This window comes from Rhamphochromis longiceps, linkage group LG22 (assembly GCF_057381845.1).
Source record: "Rhamphochromis longiceps isolate RC_006_pf linkage group LG22, R_longiceps_female_GT1.1, whole genome shotgun sequence".
Taxonomy (NCBI): Eukaryota; Metazoa; Chordata; class Actinopteri; order Cichliformes; family Cichlidae; genus Rhamphochromis; species Rhamphochromis longiceps.
Window position 1 is genome coordinate 26,269,567 of NC_140577.1, and position 16,465 is coordinate 26,286,031.

Here is a 16,465-nt window from a genome sequence, read left to right on the forward strand (position 1 = left end):
TGATGTCACACATGCAAAGATTGTAGTGTGTTGATTGGGAGCTTTTCAATTACAAGGAAAACCCAACAATGTCACCCTGGGAATTTCACCCAGATAATATCTAGTTTAAAACTATGCTAATTACCAAGAAGGCACTCAAGTCTGGTATACTTGAGACAGAGACGTGATATATAAAACATACATCAAATAGAAGACTCTGTAATTTAATTGCACATATACTGTTAAAATATATGCCAAAAAGGAAGACAAGTCCAGAGAATCACCAATTCTCATCTGCAGCTCACCTTTAAATACACTCATATTAAGGTGCCGCTCAAACCGGGGGTGTAAACCATTGACACACGGAAGATCCCACCACCAAGGCACCCAGCCACCTCCACTTTTGGCATTTAGCTGCTGAATAAAGTAAACGTATGTAATTAATAGATCCAAACCATGTAAACAATCAAATGCAGCCTCTGTAGTTACACCATAAAAAACACACTGGTGATCTGAAGCTACTGCTGTAGCCTATCCAAGCTGCCATAAGTTGAAAGGTCACCAGTCTGGTCGGCAATCTGACACAGGATTAACAAGAGAAACACAGACAAGCATTCACACTTATGGTCCATTTAGAGTCACTAATTTACCTGACTCCACTAACTGCACTACTTTGGATTGTGGGAGGAAGCCGAAGTACCTGGAGAGAACACACTCAAACACAGGAAGAACATGTAAAACTGTTCCTTTTGAAAACTGTTCCTGTTCCTCCATCCCAGATGGTGGAGTTGCACTCAGGACCTTCTTGCTGTGATGTAACAGTGCTAACCACTATATCACTGTGCTGCCCTATATTGGACTTGTATGTCTAATCATGAAAAATCATGTTCAGAGTACCCAGCCTTCTTGAAGTCATTCAGTGTGGTGCTCAAGGGTGCTCCATTTAGTGACTTCTTCTGGAACACTTCAGTGCTCATGTGGGCAATAACAGGAATAGAATAGCCTTTTATTGTCATTGTACAGAGTACAACGAAATTGGAGTGCCACTCCCTTGGTGCAAGTTTCAATAATAAATATAAATGTAAAATATAAAAAGTACAAAAAAAACAATCGTAAGTACTCAAACAATAGTATGTACAATATATACAGGATAGCAGCATTAATATGATGACAGTATGAATAGCAGCATAATATAATGACAGTGACGGTATGGAATAGGTTCAGTTGTTTTTGTGCTTATTTACTACGGTGATAGCTCTGGGAAAGAAGCTATCCCTGAATCTGTTTGTCCTGGTTTTATGTGACCTGTACCGTCGGCCTGACGGTAATAGTTCAAACAGTTGGTTGCTGGGGTGAGAGTGGTCCTTGATGATATTGCCAGCTCTGCTGAGGTACCGAGAGTTTGCAGTGACCTCCAGGCTGGGCAGAGAGCAGCCAGTGATCTTCTGGGCTGTGTTGATGACCCTCTGAAGACCTGGAGAGACTGGATTGGGAATAACGGCCTGCCTGATCTGAAGTGGTGTTCTACTATTGGACTTCTGTGCAAAACAACTTATCAATAACAAATGCCATGTTCGAATATAAGGATATTCATAAGCAGAGATGGGCAGTAACGCGTTACTGTAATCTGATTACTTTTTTCGAGTAACGAGTAAAGTAAGGGATTACTATTGCAAAAACGGTAATTAGATTACCGTTACTTTCCCGTAGGAACGCTGCGTTACTGCGTTACTAAAACCGTGATTTTTTGCGAGAATGGCTCACGACAGTGACGTAAGCGAGTGCGCCGTTAGTGACAACAGCTGTGTGCAGATCAACAATGGATCACATATCGATTGTGGGAGAGAGTATGAGCGAAGTACTGACCTTACTTTGAGTTTGATTCCATAAAAAGTGACAAAAACATTAGCGTCCATCGTGCGTGGGAAGAAAACTTCTTTTTACAGCGAAAAAAAACCCTAAACTTCCAAGCAAGCACCGAGTGCGCAACGACGTAATGGGAAACTCACAGAGACACTGCCGTATCCTTCCACTGACCGCTGCACACCTGCACCAGGGTAAACCTCCGCCTACCGCAGTCCTGCTTTACAGGTGAAAATAGAGCAACAGGACCGCTGAGTCTTTGACTTTATTTATTTTCTGCTGTGTTTTACTTGCATCTATTTGAAAGAGTGAGTGTAAACACAAAAAATATTTTATTTTATGTGCTGGAATGTGCAGAAAATAGGTTTAAATGTTAAACTCATTTATTCAACTCAGAGAATGTTGCATATAATTAAATTTTTGCTTGATGCATAAAGTTAAAAGATTAAAACTGATAAAACAAGTTAAAAAAAAGAGACTTTTCCATTTGATTACATTTTGTATGATGGATTATGTAGAATTGGGCTGAAAGATCTATCGCTTTATCACCTCTTCAGGTTGTAAATCGTGTTTTTAAAAAGTAACTAAGTAACTAAGTAATTAATTACTTTTGAAAATAAGTAATCAGTAAACTAACGGGATTACTTTTTTGGGGAAGTAATCAGTAATTAGTTACTGATTACTTTTTTCAAGTAACTTGACCAAGTGCATGTTGCACCAGGAGACCCTATATCACAGGTCAGAGATCGATTTTGTAGTCATATCAGGTGATCTATGCAACCCATTTCTATTTTATTTATCCAGCGCCAAATCACAACAACAGTCGCCTCAAGGTGCTTTATATTGTAAGGTAGACCCTACAATAATAATAATGATCAATAAAAATGATCTGCAGCCATATGTTATGTTCTGGACCCTCAAGTGCATACAGGAGCTGAGCTATCAACTGATCACCGCCTGGTTAAGTGTTGAATCATTTGATAGGAGAAGATACTGGATAGACCTGGCACATCTAAATGTATTCTGACTATGCGCTGTGAATGCCTGGCAGAGGCCCTGGTCAGTTAGATCTTTATCTCCCACCATGACAGGGCTTCAACAGCATTCCAAGAGAGGCTTGGGACATTGAGTCCAAATGGACCATGTTTCACATCTCCATTGCTAAAGCTGCTGCAAGAAGCTGCAGCTGCAAGGTGGTTGGTGCCTGTTATAGTGTTAATCCCTGAACCAGGGAGTTGAAGGGAGATATCAAGCTGAAGAAGGTGTCCTTTCCAGCTTCTTTGGCCTGTTGTACTTTGAAAGCAGCTGATGTGTACCACGAGGCCAAGCACTATGCAGCCCTGGTGGTAGTTAAAGCAAAAACTGTGGTGTGGGAGCAGATAGGTGACATAGTTATTCAGTGTAAGGAATACTTCAAGGACCTCTGTTGGATGCCAGGGCGATCTGGGTACAACATCTGTCACTCAATTGATCACGAGGGCTGATTTGGCTAACTATGCGGATGTTCCCTTCTGAATCCCACTGACACATCTTCTGTAGAGGAAACAGGATCTAGGGACGAGGGGGGCAGCTTGCCCATCAGTGGGGTGAGGTCACCTGTTTGCTCTTTAAGAAGAGGTGCTGGAGGTTTATTCCAACTACCGAGCGATCGCACTTCACAGGCCAGGTAGCCAGGTGGAAGAAGGCTTCCACTTCAGGGAAAATGTGGAGGGCCTACTCCAGGTCAGGGGTCTGTACATGAGTGAGGAGAGAAAAATGGAGCTGCATCAGTCTGTTGTGGTAAAAGGAGAGCTGAGCATTAAAGCAAAGCTTTCAATTTACTGGTTGATGTATGTTCCTGCCCTGACCTATGGTCACAAGCTCTGGAATAACCTTGTGTTTTTAACTGATGTGTAGTTACAGCCTGTTGTTTTATGGTAAGATTTGATATGTTATAATCAGTATCATTATTCATCTTGCTGTGGATAAACAAGTACAATATTTCAATTAATATTAGCATTTTGCTATTTTTTATATCAGTAAAAACATTACTGTCCAGTTGATCTTTGCATGAATTTCCACATTGTATCGATATTAACCAAGGGTTAAAAAATAATCAAGGATCAATATCAAGAAATCAAGATACATAGCAGGATACATACAGGTCACCAATATCTTAAAGGCTAACACATGGAGTCGGATAATGTCTAATTCAGCTATCCATTCACATTGACAGCTACATTTTGTTTCAGTTTTGAGCATAAAAGCTGTTTATTTGTTTATCAAACAGCTAACTGATCATCTGCAGAGGAATGGTTTATTTGAAGAATTTCAGTCAGGTTTCAGAGCTCATCACAGCACAGAAACAGCTTTAGTGAAGGTTACAAATGATCTTCTTATGGCCTCTGACAGTGGACTCATCTCTGTGCTTGTCCTGCTAGACCTCAGTGCAGCGTTCGATACTGTCGACCATAATATCCTATTAGAGCGATTAGAACATGCTGTAGGTATTACAGGTACTGTGCTGCAGTGGTTTGTATCATATCTATCTAATAGACTCCAATTTGTACATGTAAATGGAGATTCATCTTCACCCACTAAAGTTAATTATGGAGTTCCACAGGGTTCAGTGCTAGGACCAATTCTGTTTACACTATACATGCTTCCCCTAGGCAGCATCATTAGAAGACATAGCATACATTTTCACTGCTATGCAGATGACACGCAGCTCTATCTGTCCATGAAGCCAGATAACACACACCAATTAGTTAAACTGCAGGAATGTCTTAAAGACATAAAGACCTGAATGGCCGCTAACTTACTGCTTCTTAATTCAGATAAAACTGAGGTTATTGTATTCGGCCCTGAAAATCTTAGAAATATGGTATCTAACCAGATTCTTACTCTGGATGGCATTACCTTGGCCTCCAGTAACGCTGTGAGGAACCTTGGAGTCATTTTTGACCAGGATATGTCCTTCAACGCACATATTAAACAAATTTGTAAGACTGCTTTCTTCCATTTGCGCAACATCTCTAAAATTAGAAATATTAGCAGTCTCAGAGTGATGCTGAAAAACTAGTTCATGCATTTATTACTTCAAGGCTGGACTACTGCAATTCATTATTATCAGGATGTCCAAAAAACTCACTGAAAAGCCTTCAGCTAATCCAAAATGCTGCAGCAAGAGTCCTGACAGGGACTAGAAAGAGAGAGCATATTTCTCCTGTTTTGGCTTCCCTTCATTGGCTTCCTGTTAAATTCAGAATTGAATTCAAAATCCTGCTCCTCACATACAAGGTCTTAAATAATCAGGCCCCATCTTATCTTAATGACCTTGTAGTACCATATCGCCCTATTAGAGCACTTCGCTCTCGCTCTGCAGAACTACTTATTGTTCCTAGAGTATTTAAAAATAGAATGGGAGAGAGCGCATTGAATCATATCTGTTATTAACCTCTGTCTCTCTTCCACAGCATGTCTTTTATCCTGTCTTCCTTCTATCACCCCAAGCGATCCTAGCAGATTGCCGCCCCTCCCTGAGCCTGGTTCTGCCGGAGGTTTCTTCCTGTTAAAAGGGAGTTTTTCCTTCCCACTGTCGCCAAAGTGCTTGCTTAAAAGGGGTCATATGATTGTTGGGTTTTCCTCTGTATCTATGAAGCGCCTTGAGGCGACTTTTGTTGTGATTTGACGCTATATAAATAAAATTGAATTGAATTGAATTATTTTGCAATATGTATGAATCTCACAAACAACAACACTAATAACATATGATTTTAGAGAATATAATTGTAGATTAAACATAATATATAGTTTTGGGGGGTTTTTTTGTTTGGTTTTTTTGCCTGTCCCATTTGGTTCTTTAGCCGTCAGAATTGTTGTCTGAAGGCCAACAAGGATACCCAATGGATTAGTGATGGGATTTCCGGCTCTTTTTAGAAAACCGGCTCTTTCGGCTCGGCTCACTAAAAAGAGCCGGCTCTTCAGGTTGTTTTGTTGCTTTAATTAATTTATTATTAACAATAATATAAAATTATGCACAAAAGGAATCAGTAATGTAAAAAAAAGACGTGGTTTTATTTATATATGCTTATATATAAACATATGCGGTGGCCCCTAGAGACAAAGCACGTACAAACTCCAAAACACATTCCTAGAGTTAACTGAACTTCCAAAACAGAGCTACCTAGATCACTTAAATTACACAACTGAAAGCATATGTGTATTGTTTGTGTATTTATACACAAGCACTCATATATATTCAAATAATTAAAAAAAAATGTTCATTTACCTGTTACTACCACACACCAAATCTGGTCGTTGGTACTTGCTGGCTTGTGTAGCCACTAGGTAACAAAAGCTCAACACTGCGCCCTAGCATCCTGGAGCACTTCTGTTGTGTTTTGGAGTTTGTACGTGCTTTGTCTCTAGGGGCCACCGTAAATATACTTTTATTTATTCACTCCACATAAAATGTAATAAATAAATCATATAATACAAAAACCAACTATTCACATTTCAACTTTTAACTATTTAAATTTTCAGCTTTTTCCTTTTAAACAAATTTAAAGTGAAACAACACAAAACACTGCAAACCACAACACAATTAAATATAAATTCCATCCATCCATCCATCTTCATCCGCTTTATCCGAGGCCGGGTCGCGGGGGCAGCAGCCTAAGCAAAGAGGCCCAGACCTCCCTCTCCCCAGCCACCTCCTCCAGCTTATCCGGGGGAACACCAAGGCGTTCCCAGGCCAGCCGAGAGATATAATCTCTCCAGCGTGTCCTGGGTCTGCCCCGGGGCCTCCTCCCGGTGGGACATGCCTGGAACACCTCACCCAGGAGGCGCCCAGGAGGCATCCTTGTCAGATGCCCGAACCACCTCAGCTGGCTCCTTTCGATGTGGAGCAGCAGCTGCTCTACTCTGAGCCCCTCCCGGATGGCCGAACTTCTCACCCTATCTCTAAGGGAGAGGCCAGCCACCCTTCGGAGGAAGCTCATTTCTGCCGCTTGTATCCGCAATCTCGTTCTTTCGGTCACTACCCACAGCTCATGGCCATAGGTGAGGGTAGGGACGTAGATCGACCGGTAAATTGAGAGCTTCACTTTTACACTCAGCTCCCTCTTCACCACGACGGACCGGTGCAGCGTCTGCATTACTGCAGCTGCAGCCCCAATCCGTCTGTCGATCTCCGGCTCCCTTCTCCCATCACTCGCGAACAAGACCCCGAGATATTTGAACTCCTCCACTTGGGGCAGGAACTCATCCCCGACCCGGAGTGGGCACTCCACCCTTTTCCGACTGAGAACCATGGCCTCAGATTTGGAGGTGCTGATCCTCAGTCCCGCTGCTTCACACTCGGCTGCGAACCGTTCCAGTGCAAGCTGGAGGCCCTCACCCGATGAAGCCAACAGAACCACATCATCCGCAAAAATCAGAGATGAGATTCTGAGGCCACCAAAGCGAAAGCCCTCTGCCACTTGGCTGCACCTAGAAATCCTGTCCATAAAAATTATGAACAGAACCAGAGACAAAGGGCAGCCCTGGCGGAGCCCATCACCCACCAGGAATGAGTCCGACTTATTGCCGGCAATGCGAACCAAGCTCTTACAATGGTTGTATAGGGATCGAATGGCCCGTAGTAATGGGCCAGATACCCCATACTCCCGCAACACTTCCCACAGGACACCCCGAGGGACACGGTCGAATGCCTTCTCCAAGTCCACAAAACACATGTAGACTGGTTGGGCAAACTCCCATGCACCCTCAAGTATCCTCGAGAGGATAAAGAGCTGGTCCAGTGTTCCGCAACCAGGACGAAAACCGCATTGTTCCTCCTGTATCCGAGGTTCGACTAGCGGACGAACTCTCCTTTCCAGCACCCTGGCATAGACTTTCCCAGGGAGGCTGAGGAGTGTGATCCCCCTGTAGTTGGAACACACCCTCCGGTCCCCCTTCTTAAAGATGGGGACCACCACCCCGGTCTGCCAGTCCACAGGTACTGCCCCTGATCTCCACGCAACATTGCAGAGACGTGTCAACCAGGACAGCCCTACAACGTCCAGAGCCTTCAGGAACTCGGGGCGGACCTCATCAACACCAGGGGCTCTGCCACCAAGGAGTTGTTTAACTGCCTCAGTGACCTCGCCCCCGGAAATTGGCGGGTCATTCCCCTCATCCCCAGACTCTGCTTCCTCCTCGGAAGACGTGTCAGTGGGATTAAGGAGGTCCTCGAAGTATTCCTTCCACCACCTGACAATTTTCTCAGTCGACGTCAGCAGCGCTCCGCCAGCACTATACACAGTGCAGGTAGAGCACCGCTTTCCCCTCCTGAGACGCCTGACGGTTTGCCAGAATCTTTTCGAGGCAGTCCGAAGGTCTTTTTCCATGGCCTCTCCGAACTCCTCCCACACCCGAGTTTTTGCTTCAGCCACTGCCCGAGCCGCATTTCGCTTGGCCTGTCGATACCTGTCGGCTGCCTCCGGAGTCCCACAGGCTAACCAAGCCCGATAGGACTCCTTCTTCAGCTTGGTGGCTCCCTTCACCTCTGGTGTCCACCATTTGGTTCGGGGATTACCACCACGGCAGGCACCAACCACCTTGCGGCCGCATAAATATAAATATAAATTAAAATATGAAAACAAAAAGAAGATGCATATTCTCTGTCATATGGGCATAATGATTTCCCCGTCCCCCAGGGCATGAAGCAGGCATGGAGGAGATCCAGGCCCCAGACATCCAGAGGCCCCAGAGTGCGAGAGCCCAAGGAGGACCCCCGGAGGGGCATCCGTGCCACCCTCCTGGGAAGCCTGACTGAGCAACAGGCGCCAGGCCCTGCCAAGTAGCCACCGGGAGTGAGCTGGTACATACATGAGCGCCCAGCCCTGGACACCAAGAACCACAAACGCACCGACCCCTGAGGGCATCAGCCACCGGCAGGGAGTGTGGTGAGGGGAGATAGGCCTCCATACTTTGGAGGGCCTGGGAGTTCCCAGAGAGGTGGAGTCTAAGACCCGACCTGACATATAGACACATACAAACAGGCACACACAGACACAAACATGCATTCCCACCCTCATGCACACATATACAAATACTCAGCACTCACCCAACGTAAAGATAGACACAAATGGACATTGTACACACAATCACGCTCCCCAAACATACTCTATACCCCGGGTCCAGTTACCCTCTCCTCCAGAGGGGGAAACGGCACCTAGACCCAGGAGATGTTACCCTTTCCCCCGGGGTGGAGGCAAGCAGACCGCCCTGGCTCCACAGCAGAAGGGAGGCCCCGCATCCCAGATCCCAATCGGACGGCCAACACCTCCTCCCAGCCCCCCCGCCCTGATGGCCAGCAGAGAACGGGGGTGTGTGAAGACCCCATACCTCTTATTGGTATGGGAGCTTAGTTAAAATATATAGTATTTTAAATAAGCTCAACCTTAAACACCTACAGCAGTAATATTAATCGACTTAACACTGGCGGAGAACATTTTTTTCATAATAATTACTTTTTGTTTTATTGATTTATGTAAAATTAGTGGGGTCTTTTCAAAATGATTTACTGGCACTTTTGCTAAAGCATTATTTTATTATTCCTCTACTACTCGTCATAGTCAGGAAGGAGTTTAAAAAGGTGTAGAAGATAAAGGACTAACACACAAGCAGCACAAAATGGTACGTTTTAATCTGCTCCGATCTGTCTTGAACACATTTAAGATTATTTTTAGGATGGCTTCAGATCGGAACAGGCAGTTTTGCATTTGTCAGCCCTGATTCCTGTTATTACACTGGAACCACCACTTGTGTTTCCAGGTAATCATCACATTACTTGAAGTTTGCTGTAATAGGTTATTTGCATCGAGCATGACTTTGATGTAGTTTTCACTTAGCTAGCCCTTGTATATTTCAAAATAATATGGTCTCAAATTATATATATATTTAAATCAATTTCTTAAGAGTAATAGTATGAGTGTAAAATTTGCATGACTTCATTAACTATGCTAAAGTCTGTTCATTCTTAGCAGACTGTAAACCTATCATCAGTGAGTCAAAGACAATACAGTATATTATCAAGACACAAATGTTGCTGCATTGGCGGCTTATTTTTAAGCATAGTGAAAAGTTCAGCAACATTATCCCTTTTTTTCAGCCTCAGCTTAACTGAGCTCCTCTCCTTTATTCTAATGGCTATGTGCTTCCTGCTGCTCATCCACAACAGAGCCGAACATTCCAGGGACCATGTGATTTTCCCCTCTGCTTCCCTCCCCCAATCTCTCAAAACCACCAAGCTATGTGACCACAGGGCTATGTCTCCCAGGGAAAATATAACAAACAGGCACTTAGGTGGTCTGCAGCAGCAGGAAGAACAACTCAGTGTGTTAAACAAGGGCCCGATTATACCTGCCGCATCACTTGTGATATCAGCAGGCACCTGCTGCACTTTTCTCCTGAATGATAGGTGTTGACACCCAGACAAAACCTCCACATCAGCAAGGGTACAGGAGGAAAAGAAGAAGTCCAGAAGCAAAGAATTCGTTTTTTCAACAAAGTCTCATCTTTACAAACTGTTTTTTTTTTCTCCAAGTAGATGTGTTAGAAGCAGGAAAAATGGGTGCGTGTGACTCACTTACCTGGGGAACACCTGACACCTGGTCACTTTATACACTCTGGGCTTACTGATGTGCAAGTTTATGCTCTGAAGTGTAAATATTTTCTCAACATCCAGAGTCCTAACTGAAGTGTGAATTTGCCAAGAAGAAAGTATCTAATATCCTTTAAAACAATACAGTTTATTCTGAACCAGTAAAAATCTCTACACCTTTGCCAACTTGTCTTTTTATTACATGGAAGACCTGTGTGTGCTGCTACATACAAGAAAGTCCTGTTTTTCCGTAAATGACTTGGATTGAGCTAATAAACAGTGGTTTATGGAATATGGCTTGATGATTTCTGGCTTTTGCTTTTTAATGGTCAATAATGCTGGCACTGAACACTACACTGAGTATCTTCCCATTGCTTTCTCAGCACGCTATGATGCTAACAAGTGGGAACATAGCTCAACAGCTCAAATGGTACTGATCTTATTCTGATTGGCATACCATGGTCATCATCATTCCTGTCCTCACAACTATAATACTTGATGACAAAATTCTTGAATTTTACTTTTTTCGGTTATGCCTAAGCCAGGTGTACATATGTGTATGTGCTCAATTCATGCACTGGCTACTAAGAAAGTCATAAGGGCAGTTCATAGAATAAAGACTGCTGGTTTTCTGACCAAGCATTGTGTAAAAAGATATAAAAGGCACAATTTATGCCACAAGACTTTATTGTAATTGATGAACAAGACTGATCCAATTTTGTGAGACAAATTAAAAAGTTCGCATTCATAAGTAAATAACAGTTCTTGTCAGGTGTTGTCAGGGCTGGACTAGGACAAACAATCCACCAAACAGACAAGCAAACAGGTTTTAATCAGGTTGGTAGTCGCTGATGGGTTAATCTTTAGTGTAGCATTTGACGAATATTAAAAGCTAAACTTTTGCTATCATCACTGGATCATGGTCAAAGCAGCTATTCATTTTACCTGAATCCTTGAATTTGTGACTTCCTAATTACTTCTTGTACTTGTATTTTCTTACCAAGTGAATTTCCCCTTCTTAGTTTCTTCCTCTCTTCTCCGCAGCTGGTGCCAGCAGCAACAGCCTCCTGTGACTGGGAGGCCCGGTTACTAATTGCTGCTGGTACTACTGTTCACAGTGCAGGAGCACTGACAGCTAACCTGTCGGTTAATTTTGTACATTTTGCTACATCTATTATTAGTTTCTTTTTATTGCTTTCTCTCAGCTTTCCAGCTCCACCTTTTCACCACTTCTTCCACACTAAACTTTTTCCCCAATCTACATGACGCACAACAAAGATAGGGTAGGGGCCAATCTCATTAAGAGATCTGATTGGGAAATCCAGCATCAGTCATGAAAATGAATGAAGGGGCTGCTGTCAGTGCTTGCACACCCCGTTTGCAGTGGCCCTTCAGGCTGGCCCGTCAGTCCAAAAGTGTGTCAACCCACCAGAAAATTGCCCGGTATGCCAGATTATCAGTCCAGCCCTGAGTGCTGTGCTGGATCTGGTACCTTTGTTGTCTAAACAATGATATGACCAAATGTAGTATAAAATGGTCACAGTCAGGAGAGTCAAAATGAGATGTGATTAATAGACACTAACCCTTCTCTAAGCCAAGTTAAAAAAAAAAAAAAAAAGTAATAAGACAATCAAGGACAGCATGTATGACTTGTTAACTATTCTCTCAATTTCTTTGAGGTCCTAAAATATAAGAAAAGATAACAAGAGGAGTGCTCACTTTTCCCTTCCCTGGGTCTTAGTTGATGGCAGCAGGAGAGGTTTTGATTTATGATTCCTAGGATTGGTGCTCTAGGAACAACCCCAGCTGTTTCATTGACACAGCTGAGGCCAGGAGAGAGATGAGTAATGTAATTAACAAGTGAATGAACGGAGGAAGATGGAGAAAGATCAGTCTGCATGAGAGGGGGGTATCGTTGCCCACTGATGTTCCCACACGACAGAGCTATATCTCAGTGTGTACTAATGTCCCACTCTGATGTCATCCTCTCAGCATAATTAAATGAGATAAATGTGAAAGAGAAGCAATAAGCCTTAAAGGGCAACAACCGCATCAGTGTGGTGCTGCTCTGTGGCTGGGCTTGTGTTTTCGTGGTACAAATATATTCTGTTACATCTCTGCTAGAGCAGCTCCACAGATTATGCGCATATTAAAGACAGGGATGGAGGAAGAAGAACATCTATATCTCCTTTTACCATGACTCTGGTCACCGTTTCATTTACAGTACTTAAATAAATTAAAGCTGACACAAACATGAAGGTGCAAGCTATGAGACGGACACTGCAAGCCCACGTGTAGCTACACCACAAAATAGCATAAATAAATCTAGTGGAATGACTGAATTTTATTCTCATAGACAGTATAGAATTATTGTGACTTTTAAGCTCAACGTTTCTAGGTTTAACTTTCACACTAGTTTAGATATAACAGTGGATTGTCTTCCAATTTGAAATAACCAGAATGACTAAACTCTGAGAACTTTAACAGCTGATAAATGTAATCACAACTGTTTCTTTACATAGCAATGAAACCGTGATTTTATATAGATAGATAGATAGTAGGGGTGCAACGATACACAAAATTCACGGTTCGGTTCGGTTCGATACTCTGGTGTCACGGTTCGATATTTTTTCGATACAAAAAAAATGTTCATGCCTTTTTAATTTGTCATTTATGAAATTTTCACGGCACATTCCGCACCACATCTCTGTGCGTTCATCATTTGTTTGAAGCCAGCTCACCTCCTGCAACTACTTTTCCGAGAATACGCGCTTCTTTTGTGGTTCGGACTCCTTCTAACATTTCTTTGGAGGTGGAGGAACACCAAAGTAATTGCTTAAAGGAGCTTCTTCGACATCTTTAAGAGTTCTAAACAAATGTCTGTCCTCCTCCTGAAAATCTTATGTACGCAAACACGCGTTGCAACTTCTTATCTTGTGCGCATTTTTTATTTTGACAGCGAATGCGCACCTGCGGACCACTTATGTGCAGCCCCGGTTATATAGCTCGTCATATTGCAGCCACAGAAATTCTTTTGTCCATGAAACCATAAAGATGCACTTTCTTTTTGCCTTATAGTCTGATTTGTCATAACTTTTCTGTTTTGTGGTAAGCTTTTCTTTGGCTGTCACTTCTTCACCCTGACCTGTCTTATTTGGCTCAGCAGAACTAAAATATATATCCTGCTGCTTTTACACACTCACTCACATAATGCTCAGCGATTCTCTGCGTGATCAACCTCTCACATGTTTAAGCTTGCTGCGGGAGATTTCACTTGTCATGTTTGCGTAGTAAGCTAACGATTGATAAGACGATGTCAGAGGAATTGGTGCGCAAATGATCGTCACTCACCAATCAGTGCTGTCACTCTCTATACACAGTTCGCGCGATTGCAAAGTGAAAGCAAAAAAACAAGCGCAAATTCAAACGCGATTTCAATATGTCACATATTGACAGTGGCTCACCGATGCCAATGACATAATTACCCAGCTACATTTCTGAAAGAATGCAAAAGCATTGACATATATTTTTCCTTCCTACGATAGGCCGACGGGCAGGGAAGAGATAGATTTTGGTAGCCCGACTGGAAAAAATTTGCGAGCCCTGTATCTGATTGAGGAATCACTCATCTTTGGAAAAGAGAGTTTATTACAGAGAAATGTCCCTTTCCAAAATAAAAGCTATACTATCCGCTTCTTCTGGGCTATATTCTCAGCAGCATATTAAACATATCAGGTCCCCATAAGGAGGATCATGTGCTAACGGCTGTCTAAATGACTCGGGTAAAGTTTGTAGCATGCGTGCTTGTTGTTTTTGTCGGCTTCCACTTGTCTTTGCACTAGGATGATGTCGGAGTAAATGTGCAGTCATATTCGTTGTGTTCCCACTAGTGCTGTCAGCGTAAATCTCGTTGAAATGACGTTAACGCCAAGAAAACAGTCCATAGCCAAGAAAACAGTCCTCATGAACTGGAAAAATAAAAATAATCTTAATTCTAACCAATATAGAAATTATCTATTAGATTACATTAGTCTTGATACAGCCTCTGCCACCACATCAGATCAATTGCTCTGGGCTCCTTTGATCAGCTCCATCACCTAGTGGGGGTGGGGGGTCATAGTTTGGTCCCGCCTTCACTGTTGTGATTGGTGTGGGGGTAGGGACAGGCTTAGGGCGTCGGGGGGTTCCCCGGAGGCATCTTCCTTGGGGGGCTCAACCCGGGGTAGCGGTCATGTCCGGTTAGGGGCTCTGTTGGCTCTCCGGTGACTGTTTCCTCGCGGCTGCGTGCAGCGGGGCTAGGGGAGGGTCTGTGCTGATGGACGTGGGTTACTGACCTGGTAGCCTGGCTGCCCCTGGGTGGGTCCGGGATGGGCGTGAGGTTCTGGGGGCGCTCCGTCTCTGGGCTGGGACCCGGACCGGGCCTCGGGGGCTTGGGTCCTGGTTGGTGTGTTGCCGGGGTTGTGGGCGGGTGGGTGCATGGGGGCCCAGCCCTGGAGCAGGGTGCCGCCGGTGCGTCGAGCCACCTGGGGGGCTCTTCAACTGGTGGGGGAGATTGTCACATCTTGCAGGAGCTTTCCTCTCCTCAGGAGCTGCCTCTGCAGGAGGGGGAGATACAGGAGAGGTGGAGGAAGATCTCAGCCTGGGTGTTTATTGTCTTATGTAGTCTGGAAGATGAGTGGATGGTGGGGTGGGTGCAGTTTTCTCTGTGGTGGGGTTGGGTGGACTGTCCCGGGCTCTGTGGGGCCGGGCGGCGCTGCTGCACTGGGCCCGGTCTGGATGGGCCTGGGCCCCCTTTCCCTGGCGGGTCGCGGAGTATGGGGGTGCCTACTGGGGTCAGCGGGGGAGCTGGCCCCAGGGAGGGGTCACTTGCCCCTCCCTTCCTTCCCTCCCCATCTCCAGCTGCCTCCCTCTTCCCGCTCCACCACAACCACCCACACATGCAGGGCCTTGGAGTAGGGGTATGTCACCAGGGTGCAGAGGAGGCTACCCCCCCCCCCTCTGTCCCCTTCTGGCTGCCTCTGCCTCAATTTTATCCCACAACTTAGACATTCACATTACTCACACTCTCATTACACATACATATAGGATCTTGGGGGTGGGCACGATACACGGAGTCCAAAGTACCATCAGGGTGTACACCCCACCCCTGGCATCGTTGCCCACCTCTCAATTTTAAATACACGTAGACATTGAGGGCTAGCAGGAGGGACCATGCGCTTACCTGCTGCTCTCTGGCAGGTAGCTCCAAGCCCTCCTGGGTTTTAAATGCACCTTAGAACACACATGCATCAACATTACAATGAGCGGGTGGAGGGAGGTTCGGAGTCTTCTCTCACCCCCGTTCTCTGCAACCTGCTGGAGCAGGGGGGCCAGGACTAGGAGGAGGAGTTGGCCGTCCGACTGCGGTCTGGAGTGTGGAGCCTTCCTGCTGCTGCGGAGTCGGGGCGGTCTGCCTCCCCCCACCGCAGGGAAAAGGGAAACACCACCTGGGTCTGGGTGCAGTTCCCCCCTCCAGGGGCGGGGGCACCTAGACCCGGTTTGTAGAGTACGCTTGGGGAGTGTGATCGTGTGTACAACGTCTCTTTATGTCTGTCTCCACTTTGGTTGAGTGTGGAGTAAGTGCATATGCCATATGAGAGCATGAGGGTGGGAATGGATGTTTGTATCTGTGTGTGCCTGTATGTCTGTGTCTATATGTCAGGTTGGGTGTCAGGTGCCACCTCTCTGGGGACATCTCAGGCCCTCCAAGGTTTGGAGGCCTATCTCCCCCTACCACCACTTCCCCTGCCAGTGGCGGACCCCCTCAGACATCGGTGCGTTGGTGGTTCTTTGTGTCCGGGGATGGGCGTCCAGGTACACACCGGCTCACTCCTTGGCGGCCGCTTATCGGGGCCTGGAGCCTGGGGCTCACTCGGGCCACTTCGGAGGTGGGGTGCCCCCGGCCTCTCGGCCTGGGGCTCGGTCACTCAGGCGCAGCTGGCTGCCGGCGGAGCT